Below are 23279 nucleotides of genomic sequence, written 5' to 3'. Positions count from 1 at the left end.
GAAAGACAGGGGGCTCTCAGCACGTGGAGTCCCGGGGCTGCAAGCCGCAACAAAGGACGGCGTTCAGCCTGACACGTGGAAGCCGAGAAGCTGGCTGGGCGCCCCCCCAGCCCCACCAGGTATTGCCCACCCCACGGTCTCGGCGGCAGCCACGACGGGGACACGCAGCCAGTCACAGCCTTTGCGTGAATGATGTGGAGAGACGCCACTTTTGTCTCTGAACATTTGACAGCAATTAGGACCTGACTCTGGGGGCAGGACATCACACGAACGCGGGAACACTGGAGAAATGAGGTTAGAGCAGAGAAATTAGCCATCTGCCTGGTGAAGACAGTATCCTCGAGGTAGCATTTGCATAGGAACAACAGGCAGCATGTATCCGTTTTCATTGTCCTGCACTGCTGCTAGTCAGAGCACAAAAGGGCTGATGAGGACCATGTTTTCTTTAAGGCCCTGGACTTAGAGAGAGGCTGCATGTGCTTCCCCCACCCCAACCCACAACCCACCTAAATTCGAAATGCCTCATGGAGCTGCAGCTAAATGCCAAGCCCTGGGGAAGGATTCATGTTTGCTGGAGGTTTTCTGCATTGCTCCCTTCCTGAGGTTCCCAGACTCTGAAAATAGGCAGCCTCCAGCCAAATTTGGAGCACAGCAAAGAGCAGCAAATAAAACTGTAAGGCCCTACTTTGGATGTGGCAAATCCCTATCGGGAAGATGAAGGGAAGAGACACTTCTAGATGAGAAGTCATTCCCAAACTGAGCCCCAAACATGTGCCTGCAGCCCACTGAGGCCCAGTGACAGCAGAGCCCTCCCCCCAACCCATGTTTACGGGGGAGACGCCACTGCCCCGGGCCACCAACTCCACAGGGAAAGAGCACAGCCTACAGGTGTTCCCGGTCCAGCTCCCCCACTCACTACAGGCCAACCAGAAGAGGTACGAGGAAGGCCCACCATCACCTCCCCGTGGTGCGTATGCTGCCCTCCTCGGGGCCCTTTTCACTTGGGGAGAGCCATCCCAGGAAGTCTGTTTTCATAGATGTACACGCTCCAACACTTGCCTCTGTGTGCATGTGAACTCTTAAGTTTCACTGTGCCAGGTTGGCCTAAAAACAGTTAAATTGTTTATTTAAAAAATGCTTTGGCTGATTTTTCATGAGCTGAAGTAATGACTCATCATGATTTATGAGTTCGTCATATAGATCTCACCATAATTCTTGAGACTCATCGTCTTCCCTCTCCCGCCACTTGCCGCCAAGTTTCCTCCACACTCATGTTATACCTGATGCAGCTCCCACCGGTTCCCAACGACCCCAGTCAGCCAGACAGACACCTCCAGCTTCTGTTGGACCAAACAGATGATTGTGTGTATTTTCTCATCAGGTGATATAAATGGGGCGTTTGCACCTAGAGTAAATATTGGGAAGGGATTTTTTCATCCTTAACAGTGTGTGCTGCTCATTTTACTCAATTGCCTTGACCTTAGGATGCCAGACATTTTGTCAGGGTTTTGAGAGTAGGCGACATCACCATGAATGGAGCACCTGGCTTCAAAACCAGCGCCCGTGTACCCCAGCCGTGAAATGAGCTTGGCATGTGTTCAGTGTGCTGGAAGTAAGACCACACTCCATTGCCCTGTGGGAGGCCTCCGTCTTTTACGGGCTTTCTGCCTCCGTTTGCCCACCTATGAAATTAGAATAAGAGCTAATCCTTGCCTAATGCAGGAGAACAAATGAGGCTAGTACAGAGAAAATAGCCGTAATGGGTGTGCAGGACGGATTATTTGTGTGAAAATGCTTCAAGATCATTGGAAGAAAGTTCTTACCGTAAATCTGGTCTAGAGGCAGAACTGGGATTTTGAGGTCAGCCAAACTTCAATCTGTGGAGTTGGCCAGATTTGAACACCACATCTCAACTTTTCAAACTGTACAACGCCCCGGTTTTATATCGATTTGGAGGTATGGCGAGCTCTCCCTTTCACTGTTCACTCCCCCGAAGTTTTTCAGCTGAATTGTACAGATAGATTCGGATCCAAAGAAGGAAGGGGGGGGTTATATTACCTCATGTTTTGGAATATTTCTGGGTTTTCTTCCACAGCTTAAATTTTCAGTGATGGTGTGTGACACAATTGAGGATACTAAATTAAGAACTTGGGGGTTCATAATATACAATGCAGGCAACATCTAGAAACTAAGGTATTTTAGGTATGAAGCTGGTGGAACCAGCTGTAGTGACTGGGCTTACGGGTAGAGGGTGTTGAGCCTCACAATTACGATTTCAATGTCCTGTGAGCACAGGTGAATTATCGAAGCCTCTGTGATTCTTGTCATCAGAGATGGAAGACATGCAGAGCCACAGAGAAGATAAAAAGTTTTGTCAGGGATTGCTCATGAGTAACAGAAAGGTAGCAAATACAGAGAAAAGCATTCCACGTGCCTTTTGCAGGTCGGTAAAATCAACATTTGCACAGTTTATGTTCCTACTTTTTTAAAAAATCGAGGTTAGCTCAGAGTCTGTCCTTGGTGTAAGGTTCCTTGATCTGAGTCCCAAGTCACAGATTTGTGGCACCTGCTCTCCTGATAGATGCACACACCCAGAGAATTCTCAACTTCTAACAGACTCGGTTGTCTTCTTCACCACAAAGATAGCCACGATCTCAGAATCTAGGAACAAAGAAGGAAGGGCCTCTTGGCACCCAGTGAGCTTTTTTGGATCAGGGCTGTCCAACAGAACTTTTTGGGATGTGAGAGATGTTCGGTATCTACGTGGTCCCATGCAGAGCCCCTAGCCCCACAAGGCCTTGAGCCCTTGAAAAGAGGCTCGTGGGACTTTAGTTTAATTTAAATGTGACTACAGCATGGTACAGCTTGGCTTCCCGTTTTCACACACTTCGTAAGGAGCCTGCAAGTTGGAAGCTGTGGCACCTCACCGGCCTGGAGGCACAACAGCAGAGTCTTGAGCTGAGAGAGAACAGCCCTTGCACACACAACATATGGCTTGTGCCCCACAAAATAAACTAAGACTGATCTGTGACAGAGCAGAGGAAAAGTCTTTCCCTGTCGGCCTCCTCTCCTCCACTCATTCTAATTGCAGAGAGTGGAGAAGGGGCCTATGTAGTCAAGCCTGGTTATTGTCAAGCTCAATTTGCCATGACTTTTATTTTCCAATAAGCAATCTGGCCAGCTGTGGCTGGAAATGAAATCACCAAAGCGGACAGTCCCTCACCCCTCCTCCGATTATTGATTTATAAAGAATCCAGTCCATGTTGTAGTCTGTCATCATATCGTATGGTCATATATATCACTGGCAAGTCTCAGGGAGCAGATAGAGTCTAAGAAATACTTCTTGAAACGGAGAGCAATTTTAACTTGGATTTCTACACTGGAGGGGATTTTTATTGGCCTTTCTCAAACATTTGAGAAGCAGCGTTAAATGTGGAAAATCAGGATGCTAGCCTTAAAAAGCACAATTAAAACTGTCTCGCTGGGAGGTCTGGTGGAGAGGGAGGCCATAAATTATTTTTAAAATGAAGCTTCTACCTTTATTTTAATTATATTCCAACTCTATCTGCCACCTGATGATAACGCTTCGGGATTTTGAACCGAAGGGTAACAAAGTCTACCTAAAACCTGCTAGAGTTATGTTTTCTATGAGGTTTCTGAGCCAAGCACTCCTTAACATTTATAGAGTCCCCAGTCAGAGATGGCCCTCAGCTTTGGGGGAAAATTGAGAGCAAAAATAAAATAGAAGCCATTGGCCTTGGTTTTAAAGCCTTGGCTAATTGGCTGGGGTGACGGTAAGTCGTTATATGAAAGGTTTACAGAAATCTTGCGATCATGCCTTTCAGTGGTCCTTCCCATCCCGCCTTGGTCCAATTCTGAATCAGAGTAGTCTATGTGAAGGTTGATTGAAGATGACTCAGCATTTCCTGTGAGAACTTGAAACCGCAGTGCCTTACAAATGTTACAGAGGTAGAACTAGGGATTAACTTTCATGAAGATAAGGGAGAAGCTCACACTCACCCAAGAGAGAGTCTTGTGACTCAGTATGAAGAAGGAAAATAGAAACCTCAATTCATCCTAACAGGCGATCCAACTTAAAGTTTTTTGAGTGGGTTAGAAGATCTTACATCTCCATCCTTTTCTCCGTCCACTGTGACTGCCCTCTGAGACCCAAGGTCAATGGCTTTTTCTCTTGCTCAACGTAACTCCCCCCAAATTCCTTGCCCTAATAAGGATGATACCACGCTGGGTTTAACTCTTCACTGGGACCTCAGTAGATGAAGCAAGCCTCCCACACCTTCCCCACTTCCAAAGTACCCAGCCCTGTGGCTCTCTGACCAAAAGATCACCTATAGTCTCTTCACAAAAGCTTCTTTTTCTCATCTCCAGCTCTCTTGAGAGAGCAAGTAACAACCTGCTTTTATAGTCAACCTTGTCTTTATTCAACCAATATTTATTGCCTTACTCCAGTGTGTCAGGTGCCCATTCGAGGCTTGAAAATACCATCATGAAGAAGATAGTTTCTACTTTCTACCCTCAGAGCGTACATTTCTAGTGGCTGGAAGAAGTCTGCAGAAGTGACACTTAAGCCGAGACCAGAATGACAAAACAGAACCAGCCAACTAAAGAGCAAGGCGGAGGGGGCAGCTGGCACAAAGATGGACCAGCAGTGGCTTGTTCAGGAACAGCCAGAAAGTCAGTGTGGCCAGCGTGAGTGGCAGGGAGAGAGGGAAGGATGGGGACAGCGGGCAGGAAGCCGGTGAGGCAGGACTTCAAAGGCCGTGGTAAAGAGTATGAGTTTTGTTCCAAGCATGATGGGAAGTCTTTGGATAGGGTTGAGCCGGGGAATAACAGGGTCTGATTCATGTTCTAAAAACAGCCATAGGGAGAACAGATTAAAGGAAGATACAAGGATCCTCCTGGCTTGGGTCCAAGCAGGCAATGGCAATGCGACTGGCAAGGTGACAGTGGAAATAGAAATCAGTAGTCAAACTCAGAAGTAAAGCTGACAAGACCTACTGAGGGACTGGGTTGGGGGTGGGTAGGGAAAGGAAGGAAATGTAAATGATCCCTAGGGTTTTTTACTTGGCCAGAGTAAATGTTGGTATTGTTGATTGAAATAGGGGAGACTTCAGGAGTGTCAGGAGTTTAGGGGCAGTGGTGGGGAGGGGGTGGGGGACGGGGAAGAATGAGAAGAGAAATTCTGTTTGGGACATGTTAAAATCCAAGATCCCTATTAGCTTGTACCCTTCCATACATTGTTCGTTCTAGCCAATGAACACTCCACCTTCTTATTTAAGTCTGTTACTTCCCTTCAGTCTCCCTTTGCATGTGGAGAAGAGTTGATCTGTGCCCCCCTCCTAAACCCCACCTGTATTTGAATGCAATCACTGTCACCCCTTAACCTTTTTTCTCCAGGATACACAACATATTTCCTTTCATCTTGCTTCAGAGGACCATTTTTTCTATCCCTTTCATCGTGCTTGTCGCTGGCCTCTGGGTCCTCACCGGTTTCCTTCATGTCATTTTGTAAACGCTGGAGCCAAAGTAGGGCACAGAAGTCTAGTATCAGTCTACTGCCTGTAAAACAGGATTGTTCCCCGCCCTTCATATCTCTCTCTTTGGGCCATCCCAAGATGATGCCTTTTCTCTCCATGAATGCCCCAACTCGGATCTTTGGTCTACCTGGGATCTCGGTCCCATTGCTTCTGTCTGTGCCCACGCTTTGCTATCCAATGACAGTGGGTTTTGGCTGGGAGTCTCAGTGGTGCAGTCGGCAAGTATCTGCTCTGGGCGTGTTCCCACCGTGTTTTTGTAGGAGTCCTCCAAACTCAGTGCAGGGCAAGACTCACGCTCCTTGAGAGCCTCCTCCAGAGTGGCCAGTAACCCCAGGGCAACACTGCACTTCCTCCTACAGTTGCCCGTAGCTTCGTGATGCCTCCCTTCCCCATCCCGCATGCATCACCAAAGTGGTCTCTGATCGTTATCGTGCAGTCTGCAGACTCACTTCCTGAACCCTCCAGAATAAGGTTCGAAACAGAAACGAGAGTGGATAGGTGATGGCATGGGGATCTTCTGGAGCCCTGGACAGCGGCTCCTTTGGATTCTGTCAGATCTCAAATATATCTCTTGAGACATTTCCGTGAGTTATTTCTTGCTAGATAGCCGCACCACTCCTGCCGCAAAATACAGCAAAAATTAATACTCCGTTAGAGCAAAATACCATAAATTAACTGCAGTTGATACCAAAGAACTGCTGGTTTACAGAACAATCACTCCTTCGACCTACGTGAATTTGAAAATTGTTTCTGCAGAGGCATTTATCCATTCACCTTGAGTTAATTCATTCAGATTTGGCATGCTGTTTGGTGGAAAATATTTACGTAAATGGGATTAGTATTTCCCATAAGTTAAATGGCAGAGGTGGAAGCAGAGCTGGTCGTATTAGATTTGGCTCTGCCCTCGTTTCCCTGCGATGTGGGAAGGGGCAGAGACTTTGGACAGCTTCACGTTGTACCTCTGGCATGAAAGGAAACGGAAAGATCTCCCCAGCAGTGGGAACTGTGAGATGCCTTAAGGTAATCGGCTTTTGAGGGAACCCTGTACAGTGGGAAAATAGGATGTCAGAGGATGGCCACCGTGCCTTTCCCACAGCCAACGGATAGTAACAACTATTTGATTGGATGTAGGGGGCAGATATAAACAGTAACAAAGAAACCGGGATGGGTTAGAAAATCAAATGCAAACCTGAAATCAAACGGACATCGAACTGAATGATTCTCTCCCCAGACCCACTTGGGTCGGCTGCCAACTGTCCATCCTTCTGCCTTCCGGTCTCAGAACCGGCGGTTTAACCCGGGAGATTGTAAACTCCAGTTTCATTCCTCCTCCTTAATTTAGCTAGACAGAGCTTTGAAATGGCAACTAAATTACCTTTTGGTGAAATCAAATCTTCCCCACTAGCCTCAAGCAGAGAGGAATCCTAGACCACGGGCCTGCTAATGCGCCCCAGCAGCTCCCAGTCGTCTTCCTGGAGCCTCGCTATTAAACGCTTACTCACATCCTTTGTCCCCTGCGGTGTCTCCTGTAGGTGGTTACTCTCTGCACAGTCTTTTCTCTTCTGACTGCCTGCCTAGCAGGAGGTTGCTTAGGGCAGTAAAATGTTTATTACCTGTTTATTGTGTGAGTAACTGCAGCCTAGGAGGAGAAAATATTTCCCAGTTTACCTGGGGCAGTGAAAATAGGATTAAGTTCTGAGGGCTGAGGAAGGAGCAATATAAAAACCCAGAGAATTGTATCCCGTGCAGCCCTGGGCAGCCCAACTACCCCTGCATCATCCTTTCATTCAAGTCATTGTGGCTTTTCCTTGGATTCTGAGACCCGTGTCATTCACCGTTATGGAACTGGGGATTGCTGGTATTCTCAAAGCAAGGCTTCTCCCGAAGAAAGTGGGACTCGTCTCCCAGGTGGCGCTATCAAATCGCACGAAAAGACAGGTCATCAACCTGATTAATGGGTACACGCACGTTTATTTCTCTTCCCTCTAAAGTAAGTTACAAACGGCTTAATTTCCACCAATTTTGCAGTGCAAAGATTCAATAAAAATATCGTGTAACAGTTTGGGCCGTCCTATGACTGCCATTTGCACTGAATTTAGTTATCATGGTTAGATAATTCATGTCTAAGATTCAAAATTCACTCTCATAAATCTTCAGTTAGTTCTTCAACAGGATTCTCCTCCTGCTGTCCTCCCCTGTCCTTACTTTTCGTTCCCTTCTTAGGAGTCCTCCTGTCTTAATCATTAATGGAGCAACACAGACTTTAAATCCTTTTCATGCATCACAGGACTATATACTTAAAGATGTCTGAATCTAAGGTACCCGGGTCCCCTAGAGCACTGTCACTTGTAGGAGTGGGCTATGCAATTGAGCCCTAATTCCTTAGAGTCTATTATTCCTAGAGTCTATTATTGTCTCTCCATTCCTTTCTTCATTCATTGATGATCCACATATCCCTTCCTCCTTTTGACGACTACGGAGCAAATTCCTATGATGTGCCAACCACAGTGCTAGGCTGGCCAGGGGTGATCTTAACTATTTGCCTTAGATTCCAAAACCTGAGAACTCTTCCCAGAAGAGCACGCTTAGAAATAATTCATGAGGGCGCCTGGGTGGCTCAGTCATTAAGCATCTGCCTTTGGCTCAGGTCATGATCCCAGGGTCCTGGAATCGGGCCCCGCATCGGGCTCCCTGCTCAGCGGGAAGCCTGCTTCTCCCTCTCCTGCTCCCCCTGCCTGTGTTCCCTCTCTCTCTGTCAAATAAATAAATAAAATTAAAAAAAAAAAAAAGAGAGAGAGAGAGAGAGAAAGAAAGAATTCATAAATGTCACGTCACTGGGGTCCTGCTAGTCATGATTTTTCATCACACTGAGCATTCCTCTTCTCGGTCCTCTTTTCCAAGTGCCAGTGTCAAGTCTGAGGCCCAGAGCTGTTGAGGTGCTTGTGTACCGTCCACGCAACACGACTGCAAGTGTGGGCAATTTGGCTTGCATTTTATCAATATGCTATGCAGGTGGCTTTCCCAGACCATTCACGCTCTGCAGGTTCGCTTCTTGCTTTATCTGGATTGTTGTTTTTATTGATTGGGGGAGTTTCAGGATCTCCTCTCTATATCCTTTTACACAGGCCCATCCTCTGTTCCCGTTAACACTGAACCTTTCAGTAATACGTTAACTGCTAGCCACCCTCTCTCTACACTGGCATTTTTCTTCTGGAGTAGTAACAATCCACAGGCACATATATTCTTAACCAGCGAAGAGTAAATGCGAGGGCAGCGGAAAAGAGCCTCATTGACCAGCCCAGGCAGGCATTTATCCCCTGGAGACCTGTAATTCCTTTGGTCCTTTAATGACATCCTTCTTTGGGGTGGAGGAACCTGAAAAGTTGGGAAGGATTCAAGGCCTGTGACCTTACGGACATCAAGCCAAAGAATGAAAAGATTCAACGGTCATTTTAGTCCCATCAGAAATGGGGGTGCTTGGGATATGGAGACCATTATCAAGAGGACAGACTCTGCCTTTTATCTTTTGCCATCATGAGTTCATGATTAGTCAGTAAGTTTCAGAGCTGGCATTAAAGCTAAGAAGCCCCATGTTTCTTGTTGGTTCTAACCCCAGCTTCTGAACTTCGGTTTTATAGACTGGTCTTCTTGATTCTTTTACAAAATACCAATAAAATTTCTGAGTATGTGCTTAGATTTTTAAAATGTAGTGCTTGATATATTAAACGTGATTTTGTTATATTATCATAGGGTCATAGAGCTGGAAGAAGTGTAAACATTAGTTCCGGGTTGGGCCCCTATACTGATACTTGAATCTTTTCTACAGGATCCCTACTAAGGGGTTTTCCAACCTCCACTTGAATACCTCTGATAGTGGAAGGTTCACTAACCCTCTCTGTTTTGGACAGTTCATCCTTTTAGATCTTGCTATAATACACTTAAAAGTTAATGGGAGGCCAGTAATGTTAAGATAAGCAGGACAGAATAGGATCCTTCTCAAAAACATCCATGAACTAAGTGAGCAAGAACTATACCTAAAGGACTATAATATCTTTTTTTTCTCTTCTGCTTTAAAGAGTAGGAGGAGGTTAAAGACACAGCAGTGATTCCTAAACTTCAACGCAAAAAAGTCACCAGGAGAGCTTGTTCAAAATGAAGATTCTCGGGCCCACCCCAGAGGTGGTCTCTCTCTACCACCTAATGGAGAAACTCAGGCCTCGGCTGCAAAAATCTACATTCTCTATTTTCTCAACCAGAAAATTACTTCCAACAGCTAAACTCTGGAGGCATTGTATGTAAATTAACTAGTGAATTTTGCCCATTAGTTGATGTCCTATGGCCCTACTTATATAAGAAATAATGATTTTAGTGAATCTTCCTCCCAGTTTTTGCTGATGTCACTCAGCAGCAAATGCCCATGGCATTTTTTTTCCTCTTCCAGGGAGGGAAAGGTCTTCCTCATTACCTGACATTTTATTTATGTATTTAGTCTCAAAATGGCAGCACAATGAGATAGTTAGGAACGATAGGGCAGAAAGGGTCCCTTTATGTTGTGAGAGCTCTTTCTCTTTATATACGGGACCATCAGCATGAGGCTCAGTCTTAGAAGAGCGCCGAGAAGCAGCTTTGATTCTTGGACCCGTCACAGCGAGCGGGTTGGTCTACACAACGGCTCCCCCAAACATTCCCCAAATAGAGCTTCTTCAAAGGAGAGGGGCTGCGACCCCTCTATCTGTTAGATATGCAGCATAAAACATCACTGTCATTTTATAAACCAAAGCTATAACTTTGGGTGGAGAATTCATGAATGGAGCAAAGTTGGAAAAGAGTCCGTGTGCTATCGAAAACTCTCTGGAAGGAAGGTGTGGTGTCCCCCTTCACGGGGGCGGGGGTCTTTATAGGAGGAGGCCTTGCCACCTGGCCTCTTAAGAGAATTTTCTAAAGCACACTGCCACATCCACTCATTAGTCCTTGCCCAACCTCTGGGCAGCCTTTCCTACCCAGTTTCTCTCCCTCCTCCTGTCCTCTCACCCTTTCCGCTGGGCCTATTTTGCTTCACAGATGTATACTGCGGCCGCGTCCTTTCAAGAGAAACATTCTCTTATGTCATTCACTTTGCTGTGTGGCATTTTATCAGGGGCGGAAGATCGTGAGGGCCTTTGGAGTTCACCTTTGGGCTGAGGGCTATTGAGCTCATCCTAAAAGGAAGCCAGCAGCTGACTGGCTTCGTTCCAGGGAAGGATCCAAAAAAGGAGGGTCGAATGTTTTATTTTTAGGAACAAAGAACAACTTTCCAACTGAGTGCCTGCCTCGCCCTCTGATGCCAGGGTCCTATTCTGTCCTGCTTCAACCCAACCACTGGCAATGTCGGTCCCTCCTCCCCAGCCAGCAGCTCCCTTAGGAACCTGGGAGGAGCTTGTTACCGGGGCCACAAACAGCCTAGTCCTTTTGAAAGAAAAAGGGTAAGTTAAGTACTAAAGTGGGGACTTCTCTTTTCCTTCTCCCTCTCTTGTCCCATCCTGGGGGCAGTAACTACTAGATTCCAAAATGCTTCCTCCCTAAGCCCATTTAAGCCACAAGGGCCCAAGGGTTTGGTTTTTGTTTTGTTTTGTTTTGTTTTTCCCAAGACCATTGTTTGCTTTATTCGTAGTCAGAGGTAGGGAAAATGCTTCTCACAATGTCTCTGACTCCTCCTAAGGGAGAAAAGGAACCTTGATGTGAAAGTTCTTCAGAATCACTCCTATTTTATTGCTGGTTGATAAGCATCTTATATTTATGTAGATTTTCCTGGCGATTGTATTAAGTCTGGCAGTCTCCCGCAAGATAATGTCGCTCAAAATGGTTTTCCTGGAAAGGCTCTTCCGGGTAGAGAATGTCACTGTCCTGCGGGTTCCAGCACAAAATGAACGGAAGAGGACACTTCATGAAAGCACTGTTTGTGCTGCGTGTCCCTGAGGTGTGTCCTCAGGGGAGTGGGTTTGGCCTTTCCTCGCCCGCTACTGGCGAGGATTCACGGAGCTCACAGACCCTGGGAGTGAGAGGGCAGCACCTGACCTCCCGTGGGAGAAGGGCATGCGCCATGTAGCCCTTCAGCCAGCCTGTCTGCTCCCTGCTCCTGCCCGAGTCCTGGAGACCCGAGGGCTCTTTACCACCTTGAGGGTTCCCCCAGACCTTTGCTGATGGTAGGGCCTCTGCTTCTGCTGAGATTTAGAATTCCTTAAGTAAATCCACCAGGAGGTGAGCTCAGGAAAGAGACTAGACTCTTCTTCCTAAGCGCTGTGCTCTTACCAACGCAATCATGGCTGGGACTGGGCCCAGCCACAGCCCAGGGCTCCTGCCCCAGCCATGCAGCATTGCACATGCTCTGTGTCAACTGACTGAGACCCAAGTGAACTGAACCGGTCTGGTCCTAGAGGACCGCCTGGGAGGAAAGGGAGAGAAACAGGCTGTTGACCCCAGTGTAAGCAGGTTGTTGAAGAGTGAGTGTCCCGTTCTTGGTCCAGGACACGACCATGATCACTCCCTGTCTTCTGAAAGCCCACCTATCTGCCAGGAACATGACACGCTGTGGCAGAACTGATTTCTACCTCGACCTACCCAAGCCACCTTCTCTCTGACATTGTGGTACCAAGAGCAACGCAGGAGTTCTCATGAATATGGCTTTATTTCCTAAACATTAATAGAGCAGTTCAAGGGTCAGATGTTCCTCATCTACACTGCTATTGATTCATGAGGAGGTATGTACGTGTCCTCAAAACTAGTGTTTGGACTTAACCACCAGAGCCCTTGCTGTTACAGGGTTAAGGTCAATGAACGTGAGCAATAAGAAATATCAACAGGTGGAAATTATAAAGCAACTTGTTTCCTCTGAATCAAATATAATTTTCAGATATATTACCTTTTACTAAAACTTGGGTCGAGGGAAATAACTTGAATCTGTGGCATAAGACTATCAAGAGTATCTTTGATGTCCTTCATACAAAACCTATTAAAATGCTTCAGACACCAATGCTTCAGGGAAAATGGCATAGGAATATGTGAATAAAGGATAGAGAGAAGTGGAACCTTCTATGAATGGAAATAATTCAAATGGTGGCCTATATGAATACTATCGTCTGTTAAAAAAAAAAAATCACTACATTTCAGTCAAGCCACAAATGTTCATTTCTCACTGGAAACCTAATAGTCTGATGTGGGTGTTCTCTGTCATCAGTGCCTTTTCTTTACTTGGCGATGCAGGAACCCAGACTTGTTCCCTCTGCTGCCTGTAACTCCCCAGAGTCCTTGGTATCCCATCAGCAAGCGAAAGAGAGAAATGATAGAAAAGTCGCCCCCTTTCTTAGACAACTCTGGCCAAAAGGACACCTTTCACTTCTGCTTACATCTTCCTGGTAAGAACTACTTACTTGGCCCTATCTAGACACAAGAGGTTCTGGAAACTATGGTCTCTTCTGGGGAGCCCCTTCCCACTCATGACTCTATACTGTGGAAAGATGAGCAGTGTATCTGAAGGGCAGTTAGTTGTTTCTGCCATATGAAATTGGTTACTTGTTTCTCAATTCCTTGGTACACAGGACAACATGCAAGTTTGCAGAGGAAACTTAACTGAAAAGTCAAATTCACCTAATACAGATTACAGAAGGTCTGCTACTATGACAGCTGAGAAGTAGACAAGTAGTAGATGAAACTCAGTATGGAGAAACGTAAAGCAGTGCTTCTAGGGAAAATAATCCAAATGAGCTTATGCTAAAGGCATGATCACATTCCATAGGATGACATTCCATTTGGAAAGTGGACAATGAGAGTCATTAGACACCATTCTCTAAAGGCGTGGATACATGGATGGCTAATACAGCCCAAAGAGTCACTAAAATAACAGACATTGTCTAGTAAAGAATTACATATAAAACAAAATAATCTTGCTCAGAGTTTTGACATATTGTCATCTAGAATATTATATGCCATTCTGGCTACTGCATCTCAGGAAATAACAAACCAGAACTAAAGGAGCTTCCAGAAGGAGCCAAGTGATCCTGGGTGGTGGTTCCTAATCTTTTTGGAGTCACAGACTGCTTTCAGACTCTCTCTGACACCTTACCTCAGAGAAATGCACGGGTGTACACATACAATGTTGTGCGCAATTTCGTGCACATATGTGGCGAATTTGGGGTATTCAGACCAAACTCAAGGACCTTTGATTTAAAAAAAACACACACCATGTGAGAATGAACTTAAAAGTTTGGATTCTTTTGTCCGAATCCATAAAGACTGAGAGAAGCTGTAAGTAATAGAAATTTTTTAAATCACCAAGTGTGTGAATGGTACAAACATCAGCACGTTCACCATATCTTGAGGTAGTAAGACAAAGTCAGGAGGACCTCCCTCACATTTGAAAGAAGCAAATTCAAAAAGAAAAAAAATAGCATTACTGATTTACAGGACTGGTTTCATAAGCTTACAGAATTTTATCAATTTGAGATGTGGAGAGACCAGAACTATAAATAGCTTTTAGACGTAAACGAGTTTCACAGATGATAGCTCTATGACGAGAGAGATGTTTGAGAAAATGCATTGGTTTGCCATGTGGCCTTAACCCACCTGTCAACGTAGACGGGCCTCTTTGCTGACACGCCCCTCAATGCGTCCTTGGTGCCACCACAAGAGATTCAGTGTTGAGCTGAATGGACGGAGGGTGGGCCTGACCCAGAGTGGAGTTGCTCGTTTAGAACTGATTGCCTTTGCCGACTGGGAAGCTGCGGTCACTGACGTCTTGTTGTGTCTGCTTGTTTCCTGGGGTGGGGGCAAAAGGACGTCAATTCATTTCTGAATGTGGCCAACAGATAGGATAATGAAATGGGTTATCGTATGGTGATGTGTGTATACAAGACATTTTTGTGCTGTAGCGGGGGACCATGTAGCATAACCTCCAATTTTCCAGGCATAGGGACTGAGATACCGAGCATAAGTGACCAGCCCAGGCTGGCGTATGAAGTCTCGTGAAGTCTCGTGAAGTTCACCACATGCCCGTAGCCATGGCAGGTAGGACAGCCAGGACGCAGGGAGGCCGTGCCCCCCAGGCCAGGCCCCTTTCCTCCCCTCCACTCTCCTTCCGCCAGCTGCTCTGAAGCGGTCACCTTTAGCTCCCCTCGTCTTCACTTAACTCCTTGTCGAATGGAGTGAATGACTTTTTAAATCGAGCACAAAGAAAGGATGAGCTGGGGGTACGTGGAGAAAAACCCGAAGGTTGGGGCCATTGCCCACTCAGTTGTATCCCTGAAGAAACAGCTAGGTGTGGCAGCTGCCTTGGGGGCTAGACCTGGTTTCATAATGGTTTCTGGTTGTTTATTTGAGATACCACACGTTATTAGAATTTCCCCTCACTGCCATTGTCTTGGCACCTATTGCTCTATTTTTTTTTTTTAAGTTTTGTTTATTTAAGTCATTTCTATACCCAACATGGGGCTCGAACTCACCACCTTGAGGTGAAGAGTCACTCGCTCTTCCAACTGAGCCAGCCAGGCACCCTGGCACCTACTACTTTTTTTTTTTTTTTAAAGATATATTTATTGGGGCGCCTAAGTGGCTCAGTTCATTTAGCATCTGCCTTCAGCTCAGGGTCCTGGGATTGAGCCCCACATTGGGCTCTCTGCTCAGTGGGGAGCCTGCTTCTCTCCCTCTGCCTGCCACTCCCCCTGCTCTTACTATCTCCCTCTCTCTGTGTCAAATAAGTAAATAAAGTCTTTTTTAAAAAATTGTGTTAAGAATTATTTATTTGTTTACTTGAGAGAGAGAGAGCAGTAGGAATGGGAAGGGAGAGGGAGAGAGGGAATCTCAAGCAGACTTCCCACTGAACCCAAAGCTCATCTGCAGGTCTCAATCCCAGGACCCTGAAATCGTGACCTGAACTGAAATCAAGAGCCAGCCGCTCAACTGACCAAGCCACCCAGGTGTCCTAGTACCTAGTATTTAAAAAACAAAAACAAAAAAACTGTGCACAAAGCAAGTTGACTGCTGAATGCCTTAAAAACAACCAGTGGTAATCACTTTGGGGGAAGAAAGGATGAACTAAGAAATGGGAAAAAAGGATGAACTAAGCGGAAATCCACAAATCCTTGCCCAGTATTCAGCACATAGTAAGCACTCCATAAATATTTAATTCTTTGTTGATTGAAAAGAGTGTAGCCTTCTAACTATGGGTTTCCAAATAAAAAAGCTATGATATGATTTCCAACTTGTATCTCATGGCCTCTGCCATCTACTGCATACTCCAAAAAATACCCTGAAATGCAAGAGGCCACCCTTAAAGTAATTTAGAGGCTGAATATAATTATTACATTGAAACTCGTTAGCCTCTGCGGCATTTCTTTAACTTTGCACTTTCAAGCCCAGTGAAGTCAAAATCAGGGTAACTGGATGCCATTTTATAAAACGTTAAGACTCCAATTATACTTCCTTTCCTTTCTTATCTTCAAGACTATTTAACAACATTATAGACAGTGTGAAAAAGAGGCAAGGGAAACATTCATAATCCCTCCCTCCTAACACAACAAGTAATTTCATTTCTTAAATATTCCTTCCAGATTGAGACAAACATGCATGCACATTTTTGTCCATATGCCCCACAGTTAGCAGCATGGCAAATACACGATTTTGCCCATCAGCTTTGGATGTACCAAGTGAAACAGACGAGAGGGTAAAGAGAATGACCAAAGAAAATAAATAATGACCACAGTTAAATGATGGCTGAAGTGCAGCCCATAGCGGGGCTGCCTAGGAGAAGGTGGGCATCTCTCGACCCCCCAACTAGAACTAACCAGCCAGAGGGACCAGTCCTGGGGCAGGCACTGCTGATAACCTAGCAACCATTCACTTCGAGGCTGGGCCCACCCTTGCTTCCCACCCAGCTTCTCAGGGACTCCAGGGTGCCCCCTGCTTTGCGGGCCACCCAGCAGAGGATGAGGATAGCCCGGCTATGACAGCAGTGAGCCCCACTGAGACCGAAAGCAAGCAGATTTCCCAACAGCCCCTGCTGCTCTGAACTGGGACACGGATACTGCTTTTACCTGCCCGAGATGGCACCATCCCACATGAGAGAACACAGTCTAGCGGGCTGTGCACACAGCACTTTGCGGTCACGTGGAGACGTTGCTATTCTTTGCCCAAGTTTCCAGTAGAATGCTCAGTAACAAGAGCTACAACATCTTCCATCCCCCTTAAAGCTTTACAGACTCCCGAAATGCTTTCACATGCATTAGCTCCTTTTATCCCCACAACACCACCCGAGGAGGTCATCAGGGCCATCTTGATGACTCCACATTCTGTGAAAGGGAAGTGGAGACTTGGAAAGATGAGGCAGTGTCCCAGGTGACAGGATGGAAGTGAAGTCGTTCTTGGATCCCCTGGTTGTTCTAGAAAGTGTGGTAGCCTACTCTGTCCAGCCACATACAGTCATACACAGTCACCCTTGTCCATACTCCAGCAAGCCTGTGATGTGAGCAAGTAGGGACCATTCCCATCAGGCATCCCTGAGCAGAGCATGGGGGCGGGGGCATCCTGATGAGAGAGTCTAGCAAAACGACTTAAAAAAAAATGGTTCCTCAACCAAGATGGAAAGATTTGCTTGTCCTCAGGACGCCAGATCCCTGTATGCAAGGTCTTTTTGGTGCTAACATTTCTGCCTCGTGTTATTAAAAAATAACATATCGGTGACTTGTCACCTCCGAGTACTCAGCTTCGGAAAGCTATTTTTGAAAAGTGGCGAAGGTGGGAGATGGCTTCCCTCATTCTGGCATGGCTTCCAACGCACTTTTCTGGAATCTCGGAGCCCACCCTCTCCCCACTCACCCATTTCTTTGTAGGTTTAGAAAAGGAGTATATCAGTTCAGTGTTATTTTAGCAACAGAAGCCGCTGCTTTGGCTATTTTTAGCCTGTCAGGTGCACTCTGCCTGCCATGAACTTGGTACATTCGACTGTTTAATTCGGCAGCCTCTCTCATTTGAAAGGAAGCCTGTTCCAGCCCTCTGACCACCGTAGCTCGACTTTTACAGCTGCTCGTAAATTTCTGAACACGCAGCGATATCTTTAGCTGTGACTCCAGATATTTCCTGTTGAGCAGCAAGATGTAATCCTCCAAGTGCCCCTGGGCTAAATATACCTTCTCAATCCTGCACTCGGCCAAACAAACAGGGGCAGCATCAACATGACTTCTTTAATCTGATGCAGGAAGAGGGCTTTTTCAGTTAGATTAATTAAGCAATTTTGTTTATTTGGGCAATGGAAGTGATTTCACCTTCCCCTGAGCTTTGAACTCCTCCCAGTTCGAGGTCTGACCAAAGCCCAGGTGCAGACCGAGACCAGATAGGTTGGAACACCGTGGGTCTCTTAGCCCTGTCCTTGGGCTTGGTTTGACAGATGGCTCGGCAGCCGCTGGCTCAGAGCAGCCCCTCCCACGCTCTCTCAGATTCCAGACTCCTCTTCACCTTCACATGGGGCCTTTAGTCATTCAAGGGAGGAGATGGGGCCAGGATTTTTTTTTTTTTTTTTTTTAAGGAATGTATCCGTTGGGTACTTGAAAAGGGAAAAGAATGCTCAATTTTTTAGACCTCGTAGGAGGCCTGTGGTAGGAGAAACCTCCCCTCGGGAGTTCTTGTCCCCAAGGGGTGCATTGACCCTCTGAAGAGCCCCTAAAAACTGAAATTGTTGCTTCTGTGTGAGTCCAGGAACTTCCTCTTGAATTAATTACTTAATTATGAATTACTGAATCTTCAGAACTGGTTGTAAACTCTGAATGCCAGTGGTCTCTTTCCCTATAACCAAGATGAGCCAGTACCAAGCCATCCATTGGCCAGGAAGACAGCACGCTGAGAGAAGCCAGAGAAAGCAGTGTGAGGAAACCTGACTTTCACCCTTGGACCACCAGATATGCACTTCCTCTCCATTCTTGCCCTCCTCAGGAAGGCTGTGGGAAAGTGGGAAAGCACCCAGTCTCGCCAGTCGAATCAGACTCACCTCAGAAGGTCATTGGGGTCAGTGGCGTCTACAGAGCCCTGTTCATTCCCACCGGTTTTCTACCTGCCTCTTATCCAGGGCTCACGCTGGGAGTTCCCGTGTTGGCCATCAGTCTTACAATGGAGCCTTGTCTGACACAAGTACGCTCTCTCCAGAAGACCTGCAAAGATGAGCCTGAGGAGGCCCAGTGAGGAAACCAGTCCATCAGCTCTCTCCTTTGCATGTCATTTCGTGGTTTATGATGCTGAATGTTTCTGTAACTCTCTGTACTTTGAGGCTTTCTTGTTGGGCTGTTATCGCTTGGCAAACAACCATTACTCATCAAAATTTATTAAGCAGAGGCAGCAACAAAAACAAAGGTACTAAACAGTGGGCTTGCAAAACCAACAAAACAGGAGAGCAAGAAACGTAAATGAGTAGTAATAGCCACAGCCCTCGTGCTTCCTTGGGTGGGTGATGCTGTCAGCTACGTACACGTAGTAACTTAGAGAGCCTGTGAGCTTGCATCGTTTCTGCCGGCAATCTTTCTTTCAGTGGAAACCCACGGTATTTGTTGCGTACCTCCTATGTGCTAAGAACTGGGTTAGGCCCCAGGGATATAGCAATGAGCGAGGTGGCTGGAGTTTCTGCCCTCATGGAGCAGAGCAGATATATGGTAATGAAACAAACAATTGCAACAAACAATTCCTAGAGACCAGGGACCCGTTGAGACTCTGCAGCTCAAGGCGCAGTCCTTCGTGCGACGAGTGTATGCATGTGGCCTGTGAGCCCTTAGAAACCTGGGCGGGACTCTGGATTCTCACTCTTCCCAGCGCTTTCCAGCCCAATTTCCTCCTATCCTGTGCTCAACCCTTCACCGTCCAGGAACTCGTGAGACTGGCCACAGGACTGTTTCTTACCTCCTCCTTTGCTCATTTCCCTCTAGTGCTTTCCTTCATCGATCCCTGTACAATGGTTTCCAGAAAGCACTCCCAGGGAAAACCCTCCCACACCCTCCTTGCCCCAATTAGGCTGCTAGTTGCGCCTCCAGGGACCATGCCCAGTGCTGCTCTCTGTCATTGCACTTGGCCTCACCGCTCAGCGGGGATCTGTTGCGGGTCTGTTTCCTTATGAGCCTGGGTGCTCCCTGGGTGCAAGGCGGACCCATCTTTGCTGCTTCTGTCAAGTAGCGCAGGGCCTGGTGGACTGCTGCCAGCGAATGCTTGGTGGCCCCAGGTGCGTCTCTGCCCTCGTGGGAAAGGTTAGGAATTGGGAGACTCTATTTTACCTGATGGTAGTTAATGGGAAAAGGGGGGAGCTTGGCGGATGGGGCAGTAGAGGCTGTTGCTGCTGGAGCAAGGAAGGGGAAGAAGGGGAGCAGTTGTGCAAAACCTCTCCCACTTCCCTAGGGGATGCCCCCCCACATACCAGATTCTCTTTGAACACTTGCAGTGACCGAGAACTTGCTGCTCCGTCAAGCAATCTGTTCCTCTGTCACTCTGTTGAAAAGTTCTCCTATTTGTTAAACAAAAACTCTGCCGAAGACTTTGAGAGATTTGTCCTCTAGAACAACAGAATATTGTGACTCTCGCTTGTCTGTAATAGCCCTTCGGGTATCCGAAGAGCGATATATCCTGACCCATGTTAGGCTCCTTTTTCCTTACAACATGATTCTAGTATCTTCTGGTATTTCTCACTATCATGTCACAGCATGGGATACCTTCAAGCCTCTTGATGTCACTTTTAAAACATAGCATTCTGAGCCGAAACAGTCTTCCAGCTGGCTTCTTATCGGTGTGGACTACAGTAGTACAATTTCTTTCCTGAACCTACAGCTGAAGTTCAAATTCACTTGTTTTATAACCTCGTCACTTTGTCAGTTCCTGCTGCTCTTGTGGACAGTGTTCTGCATATAAGGAGCTCCTGTCAGACCACGTTTCCTAAGAGCAGCTACCAGTAACTGAGCGTGTGCTGTGCCCACGCACTCGGCACAGTGCCGATCGCTGTGCCCTCGGTACGTTCCCTCGCCCTCTCATCTACACTGAGGCTGAGTGAGGGCAAGGAACTTGCCCCAAGTGGTGGGATTTGAACCCAGCAGACCCCCTGAGTCCAAAGCCTACATTCTATTTAACCCACTGCCCTACCTCCCATTCTGAATTTGGACAGCCTTTTTTCACCTCAATTCTAGACTTTTCTGTTAAGTTTGATCTGAGTTTCTACTCAATGTTTCCGCATCTCAGATGCTCCACAGGCAGAGTTTCTAGCTCATATTTTCAGGTTTTTACCATCTTACCCGCTGCCTCCATCCAAATCAACAATTGGGCAATGAGTCCCCAGCAGAGAACTCTTCCCAGGTTGACACCATCAGGGATCCAGTAGGGTCCACACTTTCCAGCAGCTTCTAGGCAGCCTACCTTTAAAATTCTCCTCACCTCCCTCCTTTTTGTCAGAAAGCCAACCTGACAGAGTTTGTCGTGTCCCATGTCCCATGCCATGTCCCATGTTGGTTTGAGATATGTCAAATAGGTAGCATTCCTCCACGATAGCAGATTAACAACACTAAAGGGTAACATGGAAGGTGGCCTCTTTGTTTTATATATTCTCACAAATTCTGCATTTAATCTTTCATCCTCAAGTTTTGCCAGAAATCGATAGCATGTTCACCTCTCTTTAACCCCTGTGTGAAAGTGAGCTATTGCCTTGGCTCTAGTCTTCATTATTCACTCCAGTTTTCCATTATTCATTCATTCATACTCAACATCAACAGTGTTTCCACAACCACAGATGCCAAAAAAAAAAGTTCCATGTTTAATCCTTTTCCCCTTCCCCAAACATTAAAATAATGTGTACTTCTTCTGCAAATAAGGGAAGTACAAATAAAGTACAAATAAAGGTTAAAAAAGCACCCCCAGTAAGCCTAGAGATAGCCTCTGCCATCTGCTAATGTTTTTTAGGATCTAGAAGACAGTTTGCCCAGGTGCTTACATAATTAATGGTCAAAATCTAGGGCTAGTTTCCCACACCTAGAGCAGGAGACACAGCTGAATAGCAGCTACAAAATTAGTTAAGAGAGATGCTGGTTCAAGGTGAGGGGATAGGCAGGGCACCCAGGGCAAGAGTGGGATGGATTGTGGGATGGTGGGAGGCAGGGTCTCCCCATCGTGTGAGCTCTGAGGACATTGCTCTGTTCGGCAGGTCCATTCTGTGAAGGCTGTGCCCTTTAGCATGCTAAGGCAACACACGGTGGTCCCCCCAACCCTCTGGATATTGTTTCCCCAGGAGAACTACTGAACTGCTGTGCTGCTGTAGTTTTTCTTTTTCTGTCAAAACTATTGTGCTCCACACTCTCCAGCCTGGGAGTTTTATGTGGACACATTTCTCTCTTCCCCTCAAACGTCAGTTTGTGCACCAGGGATTAGAAGAGGAATCATATGGGCGAGAAGGTTCCCTCTGGGTGACTGTGATATGTTGGACATCTGTCTCCAAATGCATTATGTTCAGTTTAGAACCAATCTCTCAATCAATCACAGAGATTTTTCACAGATGGGTGGACGGACCAACATCTAACGAAATGTCTTGTAGATTCTCATCAAGAGGAGTTCAGGTGCAGGCCGCTCAGAGGTCCCTTCCAGCTCAGTGATTCTTTGAATGTGTGATTGATATTTTGGAAACAGGGATATCACTTGTTATATTTGTCAGCGGCTGGCAATCCTCGTGGAACAGTCCAGTCCAGTCCAGGGAAAGCCTTGAGGAAGATACAAATCCCACAGAGGTGCTTGTAGAAGGGGCAAGCTAGTCGGCAGGTGGCATAGGTCAAAAATGTGAAAAGACCTATTCGGGGAAAGTTGTCAATGGAAAGTAAAATGGGGCAGGGGATGGAGAGAATCAAGAGAGGACCAGAAGAAGTATTTGATAACACACAAAAGTCCTGCAGTTGAACATGGCAAGAAAGGATACAGGAAAATTGCAATAAGCATGGTGTCAAGAACTGTATCCCATAAGGTAACAGTAGGTCCTACTGGTAGAGGTTTTGGACCCAGATGAAATTTTGTGTCCGGTATCAATAAACAATTTGGGATACGTCAGTCTTTCTGGTCACCTCTATGCACACAGATAATAAACAGCTATAGTAACCACATCTTAACATATTATCTCCCCCCTTCCCAAAGAAACCCACCAACTTTAGAAGATATATTCAGATATATTCAGATTCTACACTGCCTACTCACCTCTCTTATCTAGCAACATGTACATGGCCCACATCTGCCAAGTAGGAAGGCGCACCTTCTCTTCCATGGCTGCTGGGAACAGTGACTTAGATAGGAACCTCAGAGAAAGCAAATTGTTCTCTCTCTCAAGACCAGAAAAAAAGATTGGATCTGTGGAAGGACCAGGTAGGAATTTTAGGAAAGTTACTTGAAGCAGATTAGCTAATTACAGACGTATTTTCTGTCACTCGTTCACTCACTCATTGACTCCCCCGTGTGATAGACACTGTAAGAAGCAAGTGGGTACAAAAATGAAGGTTGGCAAGGGACTCACAGCCTAACAAAGAGAGACTGGTGAGCACACGGTTGTAACACAGGCAGTTAGTTGGCCAGTGGAGGAAAAGCAGAGGGTGCTTTGGATGCTCAGAGGGGAAGCAAGCAGCTGAGCTGATGGCAGAGAATACGTCCTGCGTGTACGGTTAGCGTTCAGTGTTTAAGGAAGACTAGAAGGAGTTAGGTGAAGAA

The 23279-nt window shown here is 46.4% G+C and overlaps 1 protein-coding gene and 1 long non-coding RNA gene across 3 annotated transcripts in view; one reads left to right on the top strand and one right to left on the bottom strand.

Annotated features, from left to right (window-relative positions):
* The window catches only part of MAML3 (mastermind like transcriptional coactivator 3), a 409382-nt gene that overhangs the window by 348190 nt on the left and 37913 nt on the right, over positions 1-23279 (top strand). The window lies entirely within an intron of this gene.
* On the bottom strand, positions 1165-18803 carry LOC123389416. The gene is made up of 3 exons (XR_006604052.1): positions 18568-18803; positions 14157-14348; positions 1165-6176 (listed from the first exon to the last, which is right to left on the bottom strand). It is a non-coding gene; the product is annotated as an uncharacterized LOC123389416 (long non-coding RNA).

Source organism: Mustela putorius, unplaced genomic scaffold (genome assembly GCF_011764305.1).
Source record: "Mustela putorius furo isolate JIRA1106 unplaced genomic scaffold, ASM1176430v1.1 tig00000083_pilon_pilon_pilon, whole genome shotgun sequence".
NCBI classification, from domain to species: Eukaryota; Metazoa; Chordata; class Mammalia; order Carnivora; family Mustelidae; genus Mustela; species Mustela putorius.
This window is presented reverse-complemented; position numbering and strand designations above follow the sequence as displayed.